General features: G+C 34.5%; 1 long non-coding RNA gene across 1 annotated transcript in view; it reads right to left on the minus strand.

The window, feature by feature from the left end:
- Window positions 1–4,821: 4,821 nt before the first annotated feature.
- Window positions 4,822–14,944, minus strand: part of LOC149750455 (uncharacterized) — a 79,943-nt gene continuing 69,820 nt past the window's right edge. Inside the window, exon 4 of the long non-coding RNA XR_016392231.1 lies at window positions 4,822–10,827. This is a non-coding gene — a long non-coding RNA (uncharacterized LOC149750455). The remainder of the gene's footprint in view (window positions 10,828–14,944) is intronic.

The following is a 14,944-nucleotide window of genomic DNA, read 5'->3' on the forward strand; positions in this document are numbered from 1 at the left end:
GCTATAAAAGGGAACAACTAATATACACTAAACAGATATATCTCAAAAATGTTATAGGAAGTAAAGGAAGAAAGACAAAAGACAGTGTATGCAATATGACATCTTTTATATGAAATTCTAGAAAAGTCAAAATTAATATGTAGTGAGAGCAGATCAGCCTGGGTCTGAGAATAGGGGATGGATTGAGTAAACAGGGGTATAAGGTACCTTTCCAGGGTGATGAAAATGTTATATATATATCTCTAACTTGTGGTGGTTTTTAGTATATAAAGTTTTATGCTTAGTTTATATTTTATAAGCTCATCAATCATATATTTAATATGCATATACTTTTGTTTATGTAAACTATACCACAATAAAGTTTATATATAAGGTTAAGATCCAATCATCTGGGCAAATTTTTCAACTCATCCATTTTTATTATCTATAAACTGAAGAGGTTTTTTTTTTTTGTGGCTCTCTGAGATTTAACATTTCTTTCAGCTCTAATTATATGCCATGATTTTTATATAAGTTTTGATAAAATAACTTGCATGATGCCGCCTCATGAACTTTTACACTTATATTTATGTTGCTTCTTGTAAAACATTATTTCCCTATAAATCCAACAGTGATTAATATTATAACTAATACTTTAAAAAAGGAATTGATAAAAGTGCTTTAGAAACCTCTCTCGAATACTGATAACGTCTTACTTAGGATCTTAAGACCATACCTGTCTTGCTCCTACTTCAGGTCCACTCTTAGAAATCTCTGAATATAAAATGCGGTGGTATCCCATGATATTATCCACAATAGTCTTCTCTAAGCCAGATTTGTCACAGTCATGTCAGCCTTCTTCACATCCTGTCACACTTTAGCAGTTATAAAGATTGGTTCCTTGTGATTTTTCGTTAAGTCTCCCTTTCTGAGGCTTGTTCATCCTGCTGTTCTTACCTATAGGACAAGGTTTCAAGTCCATGGGATGGTAAGTCTGCATTACCTAGTTATTCCAGTCAGGAAAGATATATGGAGAGATGGCCAGTCTATAAAAGGTAACCTGATAGAGTCAAACATAGTTAAGAATCTGGTTATTTATTTCGAGAGCAGCTCAAAATTGTGATATGTCTGCTAAGAGTTGGGGCACTTCTGACTCAATCATAACTGAAAGGATTCTTTAGGGACTCTTTGAAATCAAAAGATTAAATTAAGACAAGTTAAAACAACTTTAGAAGGCTGACAGAAATGTTCTACATCTTGAAAGGGATAGTGGTTACATGGGTAAATATATCTGTCAAAAGTCATGGATTCACACACTTAAAATGTGTGCATGTTCTCCGTATAAACATAACTTGAAAAGGCTAACAACCATTTTACAAGAGTAACTTTACAATGGAGAAACATGTCAAACACTACCTCAGCCAGGTGATCAAGGTTAATATCAACAATGATAAGCCACATTGATAGTATATACCCTTGATGTTATGTGATAAAATTGGCACTTTACCTCTGTGATCTCCTCCCCCAAACCCATAACCCCATTATAATTGTGAGGAAAACATCAGAGAAATCCCAGTTGGGAGACATTCTACAAAACACCTGGCCAGTACTTCGCAAAAGGGCCAATGTCATCAAAAACAAGGAAAGCCTGAGAAACTGTCACAGTTAAGAGGAGCCTAAGGAGACATGATGACTAAACATAATGTGATATCCTGGATGGGATCCTGTAACAGAAAAAATACACTAAATGAAAACTAAGGAAATATGAATAAAGTATGAACTTTAGTTAATAATAATGTATCAATATTGTCATTAATTGTGACAAATTAATATAAGGTGCTAATAATAAGGGAAAGTGGGTGTGGGGATATCAGAACTCTCTGTACTATCTTTACACCTTCTTTGTAAATATGAAGCTCTTCTCCTAAAATAAAAGATTATTAAAATCATTCTGAATGAAAGACAAGTATATAAAATACATGGGAGTTCAAACATATCCATGAAGGAGGCAGTGTTCATGTTATATAATTTATTGTCAAAATCTGAACATGTTTTGAAGTAGAAGGGGATGCAATTAATAATTGTATCAGGACAAGAGGCATAAACTGAGATGTATGGTCCGCCTAAGTACAAAGTCATATTAAATATCCAAGCTCTTGTTTCACACTCCCTGTGTTTCAATCCAAACTCTACCACTTGCTAATTAAGTAAATTATTTCACCTCGCTGAGCATTATTTGCAATTTGAGAAAGAGTAATATTTACCTTGTAAAATTTGGGAGAATTAAATGAGATGATCAAATTAAAGAGCTTACTTAGCAAATGCCTGGCACATAATCAGTACTCAATAAATGGTAGATGACAATTTGTGTATATTTGGACATTAGTGAATTTTGCTAAAGCATGCCTGCATAATTACACTGAATCCTCTACACTAATGCATCCTCTTGTTTTTCATCCTAACCAACAGTAGTCATACAAATACTTACTCTTTAATAGTTAGCTCAGATGTGACATGACAACTTCTAGGTCCCACCCAGGATGTGTTAGGAGACTGAATGTCATCTAGAATAATGATGATGAAGGTTATCATCATAACCATCATCATCATAAATGATACTGACTACATAGCTTCTTTTCCTTTCAGTAACTCTCACTTCACCTTATCTTGGTGGGTCTGTCAGTATCATGGTCCCAGCACCCGGCTGCAGAAGTGGTACATGGACAAGGCTGAGGCACATCCTCTTAGATACAGAGATTGCTCCAGAAATGGGCCTAAGACTAAAGCAGAGTCAATAAATATCTTGTGAGGAAAAGAGGTAACTTTACCTTTGGAGTCATGACCTCTAATGACATTAACCCAGATCTGCTAATTGTCTTCTTTGCAACAATGTGGAAAGACAACTCAGAAGCAAACAAAATTAAGAGGTAGAGAAGGAGATAGAATTCAGGTGCCATGGTTTGAACTCCTGAGTCCAGCTGTGCATGGACTCAGGAGTTCAAACCAGGAGACCAGCTGTGCATGGACTCAGGAGTTCAAACCTGAATGCAACCTCATGCAAATTTTTTTTCCTACTTAAGCTAGTTTGAATTCCTTTTTCTGTCACTTACAATTGAAGAAACCATAAGTAATAGAGTGAATTGTCTGTCTCACTCTGCACTTGCCTACAATAGCTTTTATACTATTCATGGTTTCTTGAATTTTTTTTTCCCTCCCTAGACTTACATCTCAGATAAAGACTTAAGTTCAGAGACTTGGTGTTTAACAACTTGGAATCCTTCCCTCTTGGTTGATAATTTGTAAATGTTGGCTGAATAAATGAATTATACAGTTCTTACACAGGTGAGCTCAATTACTGGTCCTCCATCATTAGAATTTGCAAACAGTATGTGAATAGAAGGACACACTCTCTGGTTTGATTCTGGACATTTTCCTCCTCCATTATCGTCTCTATTTCAATCTGTTATGAGGTCATTTTTCTCTGATGCCTTGCTTCTCCTTGAAGAACAGGTTTTTGTGAGATAGCTCACACATACTCTTTATTTGTTCATTATTCCTGCATTAAAGTTCAAGGGGCTTTTCTTGTTGTTTCGTGTTAGTCTTTCATCTGTATAGCTGTCATTTTATTTCTATGCATTTGCAATTCCTTGCTCACATTTGCTCAATGGGAATATTCTCCATACTCAGCAGACCTCTTTCAATTGTAAGTGATGGAAACCTAACACAAACTAGATGAAGCAAAAAAAAAAAAAAAAAAAAGGTTACTTTGTTGACTCATGTAGCTGGATGTCCAAGGGGCAACCTGAGCTTCAGATACAGCTGGATCCAGGTGATTAAAGAAGTCTTGAGGTGCTTTATCGTTCAGGGTCTGTTTGCCTTTGTATCTTTTTGCTTGGTGGCTTAGTTCTCTCCTGTTGTGGCTAGGCTCTTTGCATTGACAGGCAAGATAATCACTGTCCCAGCCGCTTTATAAAATCATTACAGGTCAAAATGCTAAAGTAATAGTTACCTCTATGCCAATGACCATAGAACAAGTACAGAAAATAGCATGAAAGTAATCTAGTTGGGCAAAGCTGAGTCATGCTTTACACCAGGAAGTGATCAGACACTGTGGCTGAGAGACTCAAGAGAACTATGTGGGTGATAGAGGAACAATTCCACACTGGGATTAATAGCTGTTCAATAATACAAAGTAAAAAAAACAACAAAAAACAAAAAATAATTCCCTTTTATTGTAACTAGGGAAAGCTAGTCCTCAAGATAACCCTTTCTTCATTACTTTTTCCATCTTCCATTCTAAGACACATCTGGACATCAAAGTGGCAAGCTTAAAATCCCCATCACCACCACCATACTCTACTCTAGAGTCTGACTGCCTTGTCCAGCCATCAAAGACAAATATTTAACTCTTTTTGCCTATTACATGTAGGGTCACATAATACAAAAAGTTAACAAGAACTGAGTTCAATTAAATTAGAATATTAAATATTCTTGTGGACTCTCCACACCCACCAAGCACATAGTCAACACTCATGCAGCCCACTTCACCTGCTTGCATTAAGGCTTGACTCCCACACCTGCCTCACTTCTTACAGCCACGACTGTTTTCCTTAGAATTTCTAAAATATCACAATGGACTGCTTAAAATCTTGGAACAAATGTCTACTCACAATAGCTAACATATGGTAAGATTATCTTCAGTTTGGTGTCTCAGTTTGGATATAGACTGTGCATTATTTAGATCAATCGTTCTCAACCAGGGGTAGTATTGTCTCTGGTGGATATTTGGCATTCTCTGAGACATTTCTGATTATCATGACTGAGTAAAAGACTGTCATATCTCCATGTATCTGGTGCGTTGAGGCCAAGGATGCTGCTAAACATTATACAATGCATAGGACAGCAAACAACAAAAAAATGTGTCACTCCAAAATTTTAGTGCTGAGGTTGAGAAACCCTGATCGAGATGAATACATTTTGGGGAAATTTTTATTTTATTATTTAAATTCTTTATCACATACAGTATGAAGAATATAAACAGGTGAAGAAATAATTATTTGAAGGAAAAATGCAGTAGGCAAGAATAATTATTGATGATTTTAATTCTCTTTATAACTCTTTTCTTTCATTCTTTCTATTTTTTTTAAGCCATCATGTCCTATTATGGAATTCCAATTGGGTTCTTAGATCTTTAATAGAACAAAAACATGAAATAAAAATCAAAAAGCACTAAAACACAAGAAACCATGGTCCTAGTTCCCATTGTATCTTTTAGTAGAGTTATGACTTGGGAAAATCATTTAATCCCTTAAAAACTAATTTTCCAACTTTTCAATATGAAATATTTATATTAAATTATTGTTTTAAAATAAAATGTTAATCTACTAAAGAAGAACACAATGTAAAAAACCCAAAGAAATGCTATGAGGGGAGAAAACCAAGGAACCAAAAACCCTAATTTAGCTTACCTTCTTTCTCCACAATGGTACTGAAACAGAAATTCTTCTAGAGTCATCTCACTAATCACTGAATTCAATGAACTCTATTTTCCTTTCCAGCTCTAATGTTTAATTACTAAATCAAACTTTATCTGTCCTAGGCTCCGTTTTTAAAATATTTTGCTCTCTATCAAGGATTAAAGTTTGACCTAATAAAATAACCAAATCTATCCTCTTAGAAACCATCAGGGAGTAATATTTCTGAGATAAACAGAGAGGAATCTTAGAGCATTATTCAAATACTTATAATCTCAAGAATAATGCCAGTCTAGAGCAGGTGACATTTTACATGAGGATGCCATTTTGCTTCTGCCAAATTATGTGAGAAGATGGTTTATTCAAGACTTGTCTAAAAGGGACAGCTCCAAAATGCCAAGCCACAGAGCAAGCCACGTTCCAGAAACAGGAACAAGTGATGGAAGATCACTCCCGACAGCATCCACTTGATATAAGAAAACAATATGTCTCACATACAGAAAAGCAGCTATGAATTGAAAAGAAAATTTTAAGTATGAAACAAAATTTTCTTTGTTAACCAGTGGATTCTTCTAAGAATGTCTATGTCCAAAATTTCAAATAAGATTTTGGAATGCCAGAAAATGAGCAGGAATGTAAGACCAGTAGAAGTACTTACTAAGAATGTGTTCATCTCTTCTAGTTTGTCCATTTGTTGGTGCATAATTGTTCATAGTAGTTTCTCATATTCCTTTCCATTTGTGTGGTATCTACGTGCAATGTACCCTCTTTCATTTATAATTTTGTTTATTTGAATCCTCTTTTATTTTCTTGATAAGTCTAGCTAAAGGTCTGTGTGTTTTGTTTATCTTTTCAAAAAAACTCAAGTTTCAGGGATCTTTTCTATTTTCTTTTTAGTCTCTCATTCATTCATTTCTGCACTGATCTTTATTTCTTTCCTCCCACTAACTTTGGTCATAGTTTGTTCTTCTTTTTCTAGTTCTTTGAGTTGTAAAATTAGGTTGTTTATTTGAGATCTTTCTTTTTTCTTCATGTAGGTATTTATCACTAAAAACTTCCCTCTTAGAACTGCTTTAGATGCATTCCATAAGTTTTGGTATATTGTATTTTCATTTTTATTTGTCTCAAGAAATGGTTTTGATTTCTCTTTTGATTTCTTCCTTGACCCACTGGTTGTTCAGTAGCATGCTGTTTAATCTCCACATATTGATTAATTTTTCAGTTTTCTCCTGGTAAACTAGGAGAAACTAGGAAACTAGGAAAGCTTTTAGTTTTATGCAACTGTGGTGCGAAAAGGCTTTTGATATGATTTCAATCTTCTTTATTTTTTTCAAAGAAGACAGTCAAACAGGTACATGAAAAAGTCCTCAACATCAGTAATCACCGGAAAAATGCAAAACCACAATGAGATACCATCTCATACCTGTCAAAATGACTATTATCAGAAAGACGAGAAACAACAAGTGTTGGCGAAGATGTAGAGAAAAGGAACTCTCCTGCACCATTGGTGAAAATGTAACTTGGTGCAGCCACTATGGAAAACTAAGAGGGTTCCTCAAAACATTAAAAATAAAACTACTACATGATCCAGCAATCCCATTTCTGGGTATATATACAAAGGAAATGGGAACAGGATCTTGGGAGAGATATCTGCACTCTCATGTTCATTGCAGCATTATTCACAATAACCAAGATATGGAAACAACCTAAGTGTTCCTCAGCAGACGAATGAATAAAGATGAGGTGGGGGGTGTATATACATATGTACATATTATTCAGCCATGAGAAAGACACCTTGCCATTTGTGACAACATGGATAGAACTTGAGGGCACTATGCTAAATGAAATAAGCCTGACACTGAAAGACAAATATTGTATGATCTCATTTACATATGGAATCTAAAAAAACCAAACAAACAAAACCCAAAATTCATAAAACTTGTAGAAACAGAGAAAAAAAGGGTGGTTACTAGGAGCTGGGAGGTGGCAGAGAAGTGATATGTTGGTCAAAGGTTATAAACTTCTAGTTATAAGATAAATAAGTTCTGGGGAATCTAATGTACAGTATAGTAATTTACGTTAATAATACTGTATTATATACTTGAAAGTTGCTACGAGAGTATATCTTAAATATTCTCACCACAAAATATAAATGGAAATTATGCTACATGATTCAGGTATTAGCTAATGTTATGGTAGTAATTACTTTGCAATATATACGTGTATCAAATCAACATGTTGTACACCTTGAATTTACCCAATGTTATATATCATTTATATCGAAATAAAGCTGGAAAAAAGTACTTACTAAGTTTCTTTGCTTTACGCTTTCTCCTCTCTTAATCAGCCTCACCAATTATTTTGGTTTAAGATTTTCTGCTAGGTTTTCCCTTTGATGCATCTTTCCTGGATGTCTTTGTGAAGAAAACACAAATGAATAGAAATTCTGTTGCATGGCTCTGTCACTATCTGAGTGTACACTTGACTTCAGAAGGTCTTTATTTGCACTGAACCTTTAAACATATTGAAATTCCAATATTTGGGCTTTCAAATCTAATCAAACTTATCCTGGAGTAGAAGGGATTCACACCTCAACACAAACAAGGTTTCTTTCAACCTATCACATGGGTGGACTTTGAGGGCACGATGCTAACTGAAGTAAGTTGGAGAAAGACAAATACTGTAGGATATCACTTATATGTGGAATTTTTAAGAAGTCAAATTCATAGAAACAGAGACTAGAATGGTGGTTACTAGAGGCAGGGGGTTGGGGGTAATCAGGAGATGTCAGCCAAAGAGTACAAACTTCCAGTTTTAAGATGAATAAGTTCTCTGGGTCTAATTACGTTACAGTGATTTTAGCTAATAAAACTGTTTAATATACTTGAAAGTTGCTAAGAGTAGACCTTAAATGTTCTCACCACAAAAAAGAAATGGTAGTTACGTGACATGATGGAGGTGTCAGCTAGTACTATGGTAGTGATCATTTTGCAATATATAAATGTATCATATCAACATATTGTATACCTTAAACTTACACAATGTTATATGTCAATTATATCTTAATAAAGCTGGAGAATTTTTTTTGAATTCCTGTTGTTTCTTTCTCTTCTTTCTTTTTCTATTAGTGTTAAATATCTTGGCTTTTTCTTTTTATTCCAAAGCAAAATTTCCCAAGTGACTAATATAGAATAGTAATCCCAAAAAGTGTTTTTTTTTTTTAAAGAAAATAGATGACCAAATATACCCTCTTTTGGATATTCTCCATTCCCATTTGCCAAATAAATTTTCTGAAGTCCTGCAGCAAAATTAACTTTTTAAATTGTTTCCTCAAGATATCTCACAAGTGAACTCTCTACCCCAACGCTCTCTTTTATATTTTTCAAGTAATAGCTACTAAAACCTGTGAAGATAGCAGAACTCATTCTGGAAAATGCTGGTCTTTTATTTGTATTATTTCTTTCCTCCTCTTTCCTTCTTTCCAAGAATTTGCAATCTTCATTGTGGCTCATATGTTACTCCCTTTGTAGCAAAGCACTTTTGCAAGAATCCCCAGTGATGCTGAATGTCTGATTTTAATAGTGTCTTTTAAGTCTTCATCATAATTGAGTTTTCTGCAAGGTACAAGAAACCTCCCATCATTTACTACCTGGTTCTCTTTGTCCCTTGATTTTCAAGGAACTATTTATCATCTGATTCTCACTCCTTTTATATGTCTCTTTTCCCCCTTGATTCTCTTTGTATCATCTTATAAATACGTCTTCACCAGGAATCCACTAGTTCTACTATTTCTTTTGTTTTATTTCCTCTTGTGTGATCTCATTCACTGCATCCGTTCAATTACAAGTGTATACTAATGACTCTCAAATCAGTATCGCCCGCCCAGACTCCAGTCCTGAGCCTAAGAATCAAATTTCAGTGGTTCCCAAATACTAGTCCGTAGTTTACAAACTTTGGGTAGGAATTTCGTGTTTCTTTTTTTTTTTTAAGCTTGGCGCTCATTAGAGTGCCTTCATCATTACACATACTTAATACATGTTGGTTAAATCAAAACTTTGAACCAAATTAACTACATGGCTTAATAATACATCTGAAAGTTTGAAGTCTATTTAACTTGCCATTGGTTAAATCACTTAATTTCTTTGTCAACTCCATCTGAAAATTGGAGAAGATAGACGAGATAATTGCTATGATTCCTATTAACATTACCTTTCAGTTTCTAAAGTCTCTATTATCTCTTTTAAAATGAAAAGAATCTTGTAAAAAAACACCTAAAACAAGAGAAGCCTCAACTAAGCAGTTACGTTCTTTCAGTTTGAATGCATTCATTTAATACACTTTTCTGAGTGCCAAATATGTGTCAGGCACTGGGCTCACAATTTTATTCTGATAACTAAGAAATACTAGGTATAAACAGAAAGATAATTCTAAAGAATGTGACTTACATTTCCTTTTTAGGTCTTATATTTTCTTATATGAGTTTAAAAAATATTCCACCAAATCTTAATTGAAACTAAAATGAGTTTGAAAAGTAGCCTAAAAAACTCATAAATTCACTGTTAAGGGTACCACTAAATAAATATTTATGCTAAAATATTTTCATAATTTTTTAAACTTGTAATAAAGTCGATCCTAGTTGCAAGGGCTTAGAGGGCAGTCAAAAAAAAAACTGTACTGTGTTAAACATTAAATAATTACTTCATTTTGTGTTTGCTATAAATTTTGAAAATATAAAGGAAAATCAGAGAGAAAATAATATTAGCCTGATATTGATCAGAAGTGCTGGAAGGCAAAATAATGACATCTACTCATTATCAGAGTTAAGAGATGTTATGAATGGGGCATCTGGCACATAGCAGTTCACGAGCAGCAAAAAAAAAAAAAAAACTCCATAAAAGCATTGAATGGCACCCTGCTCACAGTATTTCAGAGCTACATATATGAATCAGAAATCTCAGGAGACTGAGAAATATTTAAATGTAACCCTCCTCACACTGGAATGAAGTACTTTAAAATAAATAGTAGCTGATGTAGACTGACAATTAGTGATAAGGGCACATACTATTATCCAGATATTTTTACATCTTTAAAACTTGATCTAAATTATCAAGTAAAATTTTACATAAAATACTGAAGAAAAACTGGCATAAGAATAAGTGACATAGGGGCCTATTTTTAATATGTGAAACGATGTACTTTTAGTTTTTGTGCTTGGTGGGATTTACTACATAAAACATGGATGAGTGTTTGTTATCTCCCTTTTAGACCCTCACTGCATTCAGAGTCCAGTCCTTATTCACCTTGGTCTTCCCAACACATAGTTGAGTAGGTGTCCAGGAGAAGGGGCTCCAGAAGGCTACTGAATTCAACCAAGCTAAAAGACAAAAGAAAAGAAATACAAAATACATGCATGATTGATATGATTATATAAAATGTGTGTAAACATGGGAGAAGCCCTTTTAACTGGTCTCAATTTAACTAACCTATTGGGTTAACTAAGAATATCAATTTTCTTTGCAAGACTTAAAACTTACGTTCATCAACCAAGGACTGCACCAGGATACTAAATTATGGTCTAATACTCTCCCATTTCTGCCACCACCACATAAGCTGCATGTTTATCAAGAATAATTTGTGCTTTTTCTCAATTTTTCCCCCAGGTGTCCTTTTTATTACTTCTTTGTTATTTATATAACCTAATGGAATATGAGCATGGAAAGAGCAGTTCTTTTGAAGTCTGTGCTTAATGGTTTCAAAATACTTAAGCAGGTTACAAACAAAGTCTTGAATTATGTATAGAAAAACATAAATTTAAAAAATTAGGCAGAGGAATATAAAATCTATGAGGATTATACTCTTGGATCATTTTACAAATACATTTACGTTCTCATTTCACTTAAAAAAGACAAACAACATGGAAATAAAAGACAATGCATTATAAATACAGTTTATACAAGATAAGTAAATTCATGTTAAGAAACAAAATAAAACAAAAACAAAAACCAAATAACAGTAAATGTAGCCCTGCTTCAAATTATTATAAAGTGAATGACAGTTAAAATAGTACATCTATATCAAACATTTTTAAATGACTCCCCTCTTTAAATTATTTCTGTCATTAATTGACCGGTGAGGCCAGTCATAGTGAATAAAAAAAGACTACTCTGTCCAAACTAAACATAATATATGATACCAGATGTCAAAATTTAAAACACTTTCCTAGTACCTCTTCTTACTGGTAAGCCAATTTCTTTCTTTGTGCCCATTCTACCATGAAGGCTTGGCCATGAAGTTTGTTACCTCAGGTAAAAATAGAGCAAGTTCAGCACAGAATAACACAGTCACTATTCAGCTTCAAGTCTCAATGCTGACTTATTTTTTTTCCTATTAGAAAAAACTTATCTAATATCCTATGTCAACAACAATATCAGAATCTCAAAATTCCAAGGGATCTTGTACCTAACAAGGTAGAAGGCAGTGTTGGATTAAAAAAAATATATTAATTAGATGTGTATTTTAGTTAGTGGTCTCACAGTCATTTATATATAACTTTTAAAAAACCTCTTCTTGCAAGAGAGGTACCTAGAAAATTATTTTGCTTTGAAGGTCTGCTTTTTAAATTGCATGGTGATGCCTCTTCACTTGCTAAATACCCTGAAAGTTCTTCCCTCTGAAAAGGATTTGCTAGCTGTTGTTTATAGCTAAGGAAAGAGAGTGGCTTGATATGTTTAAGAAGAGAGTAGACATGAGATACTGTCAGGTCTGCACAGGATTGGAGAGGGATCTAGAAGGCCTGGTACACCCCCAGTGGAATTGCTGAGGATTGAGAGCTAAACTTCCTGGGGAGGCTGAGGCCACCATGGTAAGGGAATAGGTAGCCATGGGATGGATGCCTTGACATGAATAGTCTATGCCAGGACCTGGAAAGCAGGCATTTCAGATGCTCTCAGAGCATCTGAAGCAAAGAAAATCAAGATGGAGCCAAGTTACTGCAGAAAGGGAACCACTGTACTCTGAAAAGACCATGAGTTATACCAGCTTTAAGCTACTTCAGCAGCAGGTAGAGCAAGATGTGAAACCATGACTCAGAGTCTAGTTAAGATCACTTATGGGTAATCTAGAATTTATTATAAGTCAGGAAGAGAAGAACATGCAGACCATAGGCCCCTTTGTCAAATCTCTGGGCACAGGTAGGTATCCCTGTGCACCTAGAGGGGGCCTACATTGGGAAGGAAATGATGGAACACCCTTTGAGATGGGATGAATAACCTTGATAGTAAGTGTGAACTATGACTTCACTGAGTATTCACCTCATAATGAATTACATTCCCTTAGGAAGTTTAAGTTTTTCTGAAGTACACTTATGGAGGAATAAAGCATCATATTTTATTCTTTCCACATTTGAGTGGGAGCAAATACAGTTTTTACATATATACATATGTATATATATATATACACACACACATACACACTCAAAGATATATACATACAAATCTAAGAATAGAAAACTAAAGTATCTGGGAGGAAAACCATCTTGATCTCTCTGCAGAGAAAAAAATATTTGTTCGATTGATTCTATGGAAATTGGAATGAATGAAAATGTGTAGTTCTTGTCTTCGTTTTACTTATTAAAATGATTCATGAACAGTTTTGAAAAACAGAAACTCTTTGGTATACACCCTCAGAATGTTTTCAGACAGTCATAAGAATTCATGTCCCAGAGTTAAATTATTCTGATAGATGTAAATATCAATATCAAAGAAGTGCAGAATAAAAAATTCTTACTTCTTAAGTGAAAATGGGATATTGAGGCAGTTAACAGCTGAGGGTAAGACGGGGGAACCCATCTTAGATGAGGTGCACAGGAAAAGTATCTCCAAGTAAGAAACATGTCAGGCAGGACAGAAACATGAGAAGGGACTAATTACAAAAGGAGCTGAGAGATAGAATAAAGAAAAAGAAAAGAGAAAGGAAGACAGAAAGGCTGATAGGAAGGCATTCAGGTTAAAGAAAGGAAAGGAAGGAAAGAAAGGGAAAGAAAGAAAAAGATTCTTCCTCTGGGGGAAAGTGTGAGGCTAGGTGTTGGAAAAGAGATTGGAGCACAGAACTAAAATAAGAACAGAGTAGCTGCAGTGAGACGAGCAAGGTGGAAAGTGACACCAGATGACACTGGAGCAAAGGTCAGCAGCCAGGACATGGCAGTCATGAGAAGGCCTTGCTGTAACTGAAAAAATGTAAGAGCTGTTCATTTTTGAAATACCAAATGTCTGACAGGGCAAAAAGAAATGAGTTCTTTGCCATGATTTAAGAATTCTGTGATCACACTTGCCTTCTAAAGTACGAAAATCCTTTCTATCACAAACACTTCTCACAAACACTTCTCCACTCTGTCGAGCTATGATGCTCTTCCTACCATCAATTCCTAATAATGCAAAGATGCCCAGTGTACGAGCACTGTAGAGTGTGTGTGTGTGTGTGGTTTCAGAAAATAATAGTGTTTTTTTTTTCCAATAGGAACGAGAATGTTTTGAGGCTCAAGAGTCTAGGCACACACAGTTCAACGGATTTACTTTGGGTCATACGCCTGGTCTACCACCTAGATCTACTTTACCATTTTCCTAACTGTGGTCCAGAATAGCCACAGGCCATGAGTTCTAACAGATGTGATTTCCTCCTGTATTCATAATGACTGCTTCCATATTTCTTCCTCTTCTCTTATAAACTCTGCGTCCACAGTCTAATCCCCCACCCTCCTTGGGGTCAACTAACAAACCTATTTCATACTCTATTAATGATTCTTTCTTTTTTCATTTTTCCAAATATCTTTTCCAAAGCAGAGATTATTAAATAAATTATTTCCCAGAACACTCAGAAATGATTGAATTAATCAGAAAGTTTTAAGTAGAATTCATTTCTGAGGAATACACGAATTTCTGGAAGGGGGCAAATCATGATGAGTTCCTAGACTCTTCTGCAAAATTTGGCAGTTCATAAAATAAATTAGAGGTTTCAGGTTGTTTCAATCTGTTTTCTGAGGAAACTTGTTTTCTGAGGTTTCAGAGGTTTCAACCTGTTTTCTGAGGAAAATAAAACAAAACAAAACACAGTAACTGCAAGCACTATAAACTCTTACAATTAATAAAGGTTCCAAGGTTTTTATTATCTTTATTTTATTTCTATTATAAATAATTGTAAAATATAATGTACTATGAAAGTCCTTTTGTATTCATTAATTGTATTTATACTTAATAACCACTGGAGTTCCCTGATATTTAATTAGATTATTTATTTTTCATTTTGTTAGGTCAGATTTCAGTATCTAAAAGATGAGTGGGGTAGCGGTAACTTCTACTAATGAAGACATTGAGTTTTTGGAGACATTTTCTCTAACCCGTTTTCCCTCAAGTGCTTTGCTTAAACTATTTTTCCAAAGTAAGATAAACTTTTTCAAAGCCTGAATTAGGGTAAGTTGAGACAAACGTATTTCATTT

This window comes from Delphinapterus leucas, chromosome 1 (genome assembly GCF_059928025.1).
Source record: "Delphinapterus leucas isolate spDelLeu-1000000601 "Yukka" chromosome 1, BTC_Dleu_Yukka2, whole genome shotgun sequence".
Lineage (NCBI taxonomy): Eukaryota > Metazoa > Chordata > Mammalia > Artiodactyla > Monodontidae > Delphinapterus > Delphinapterus leucas.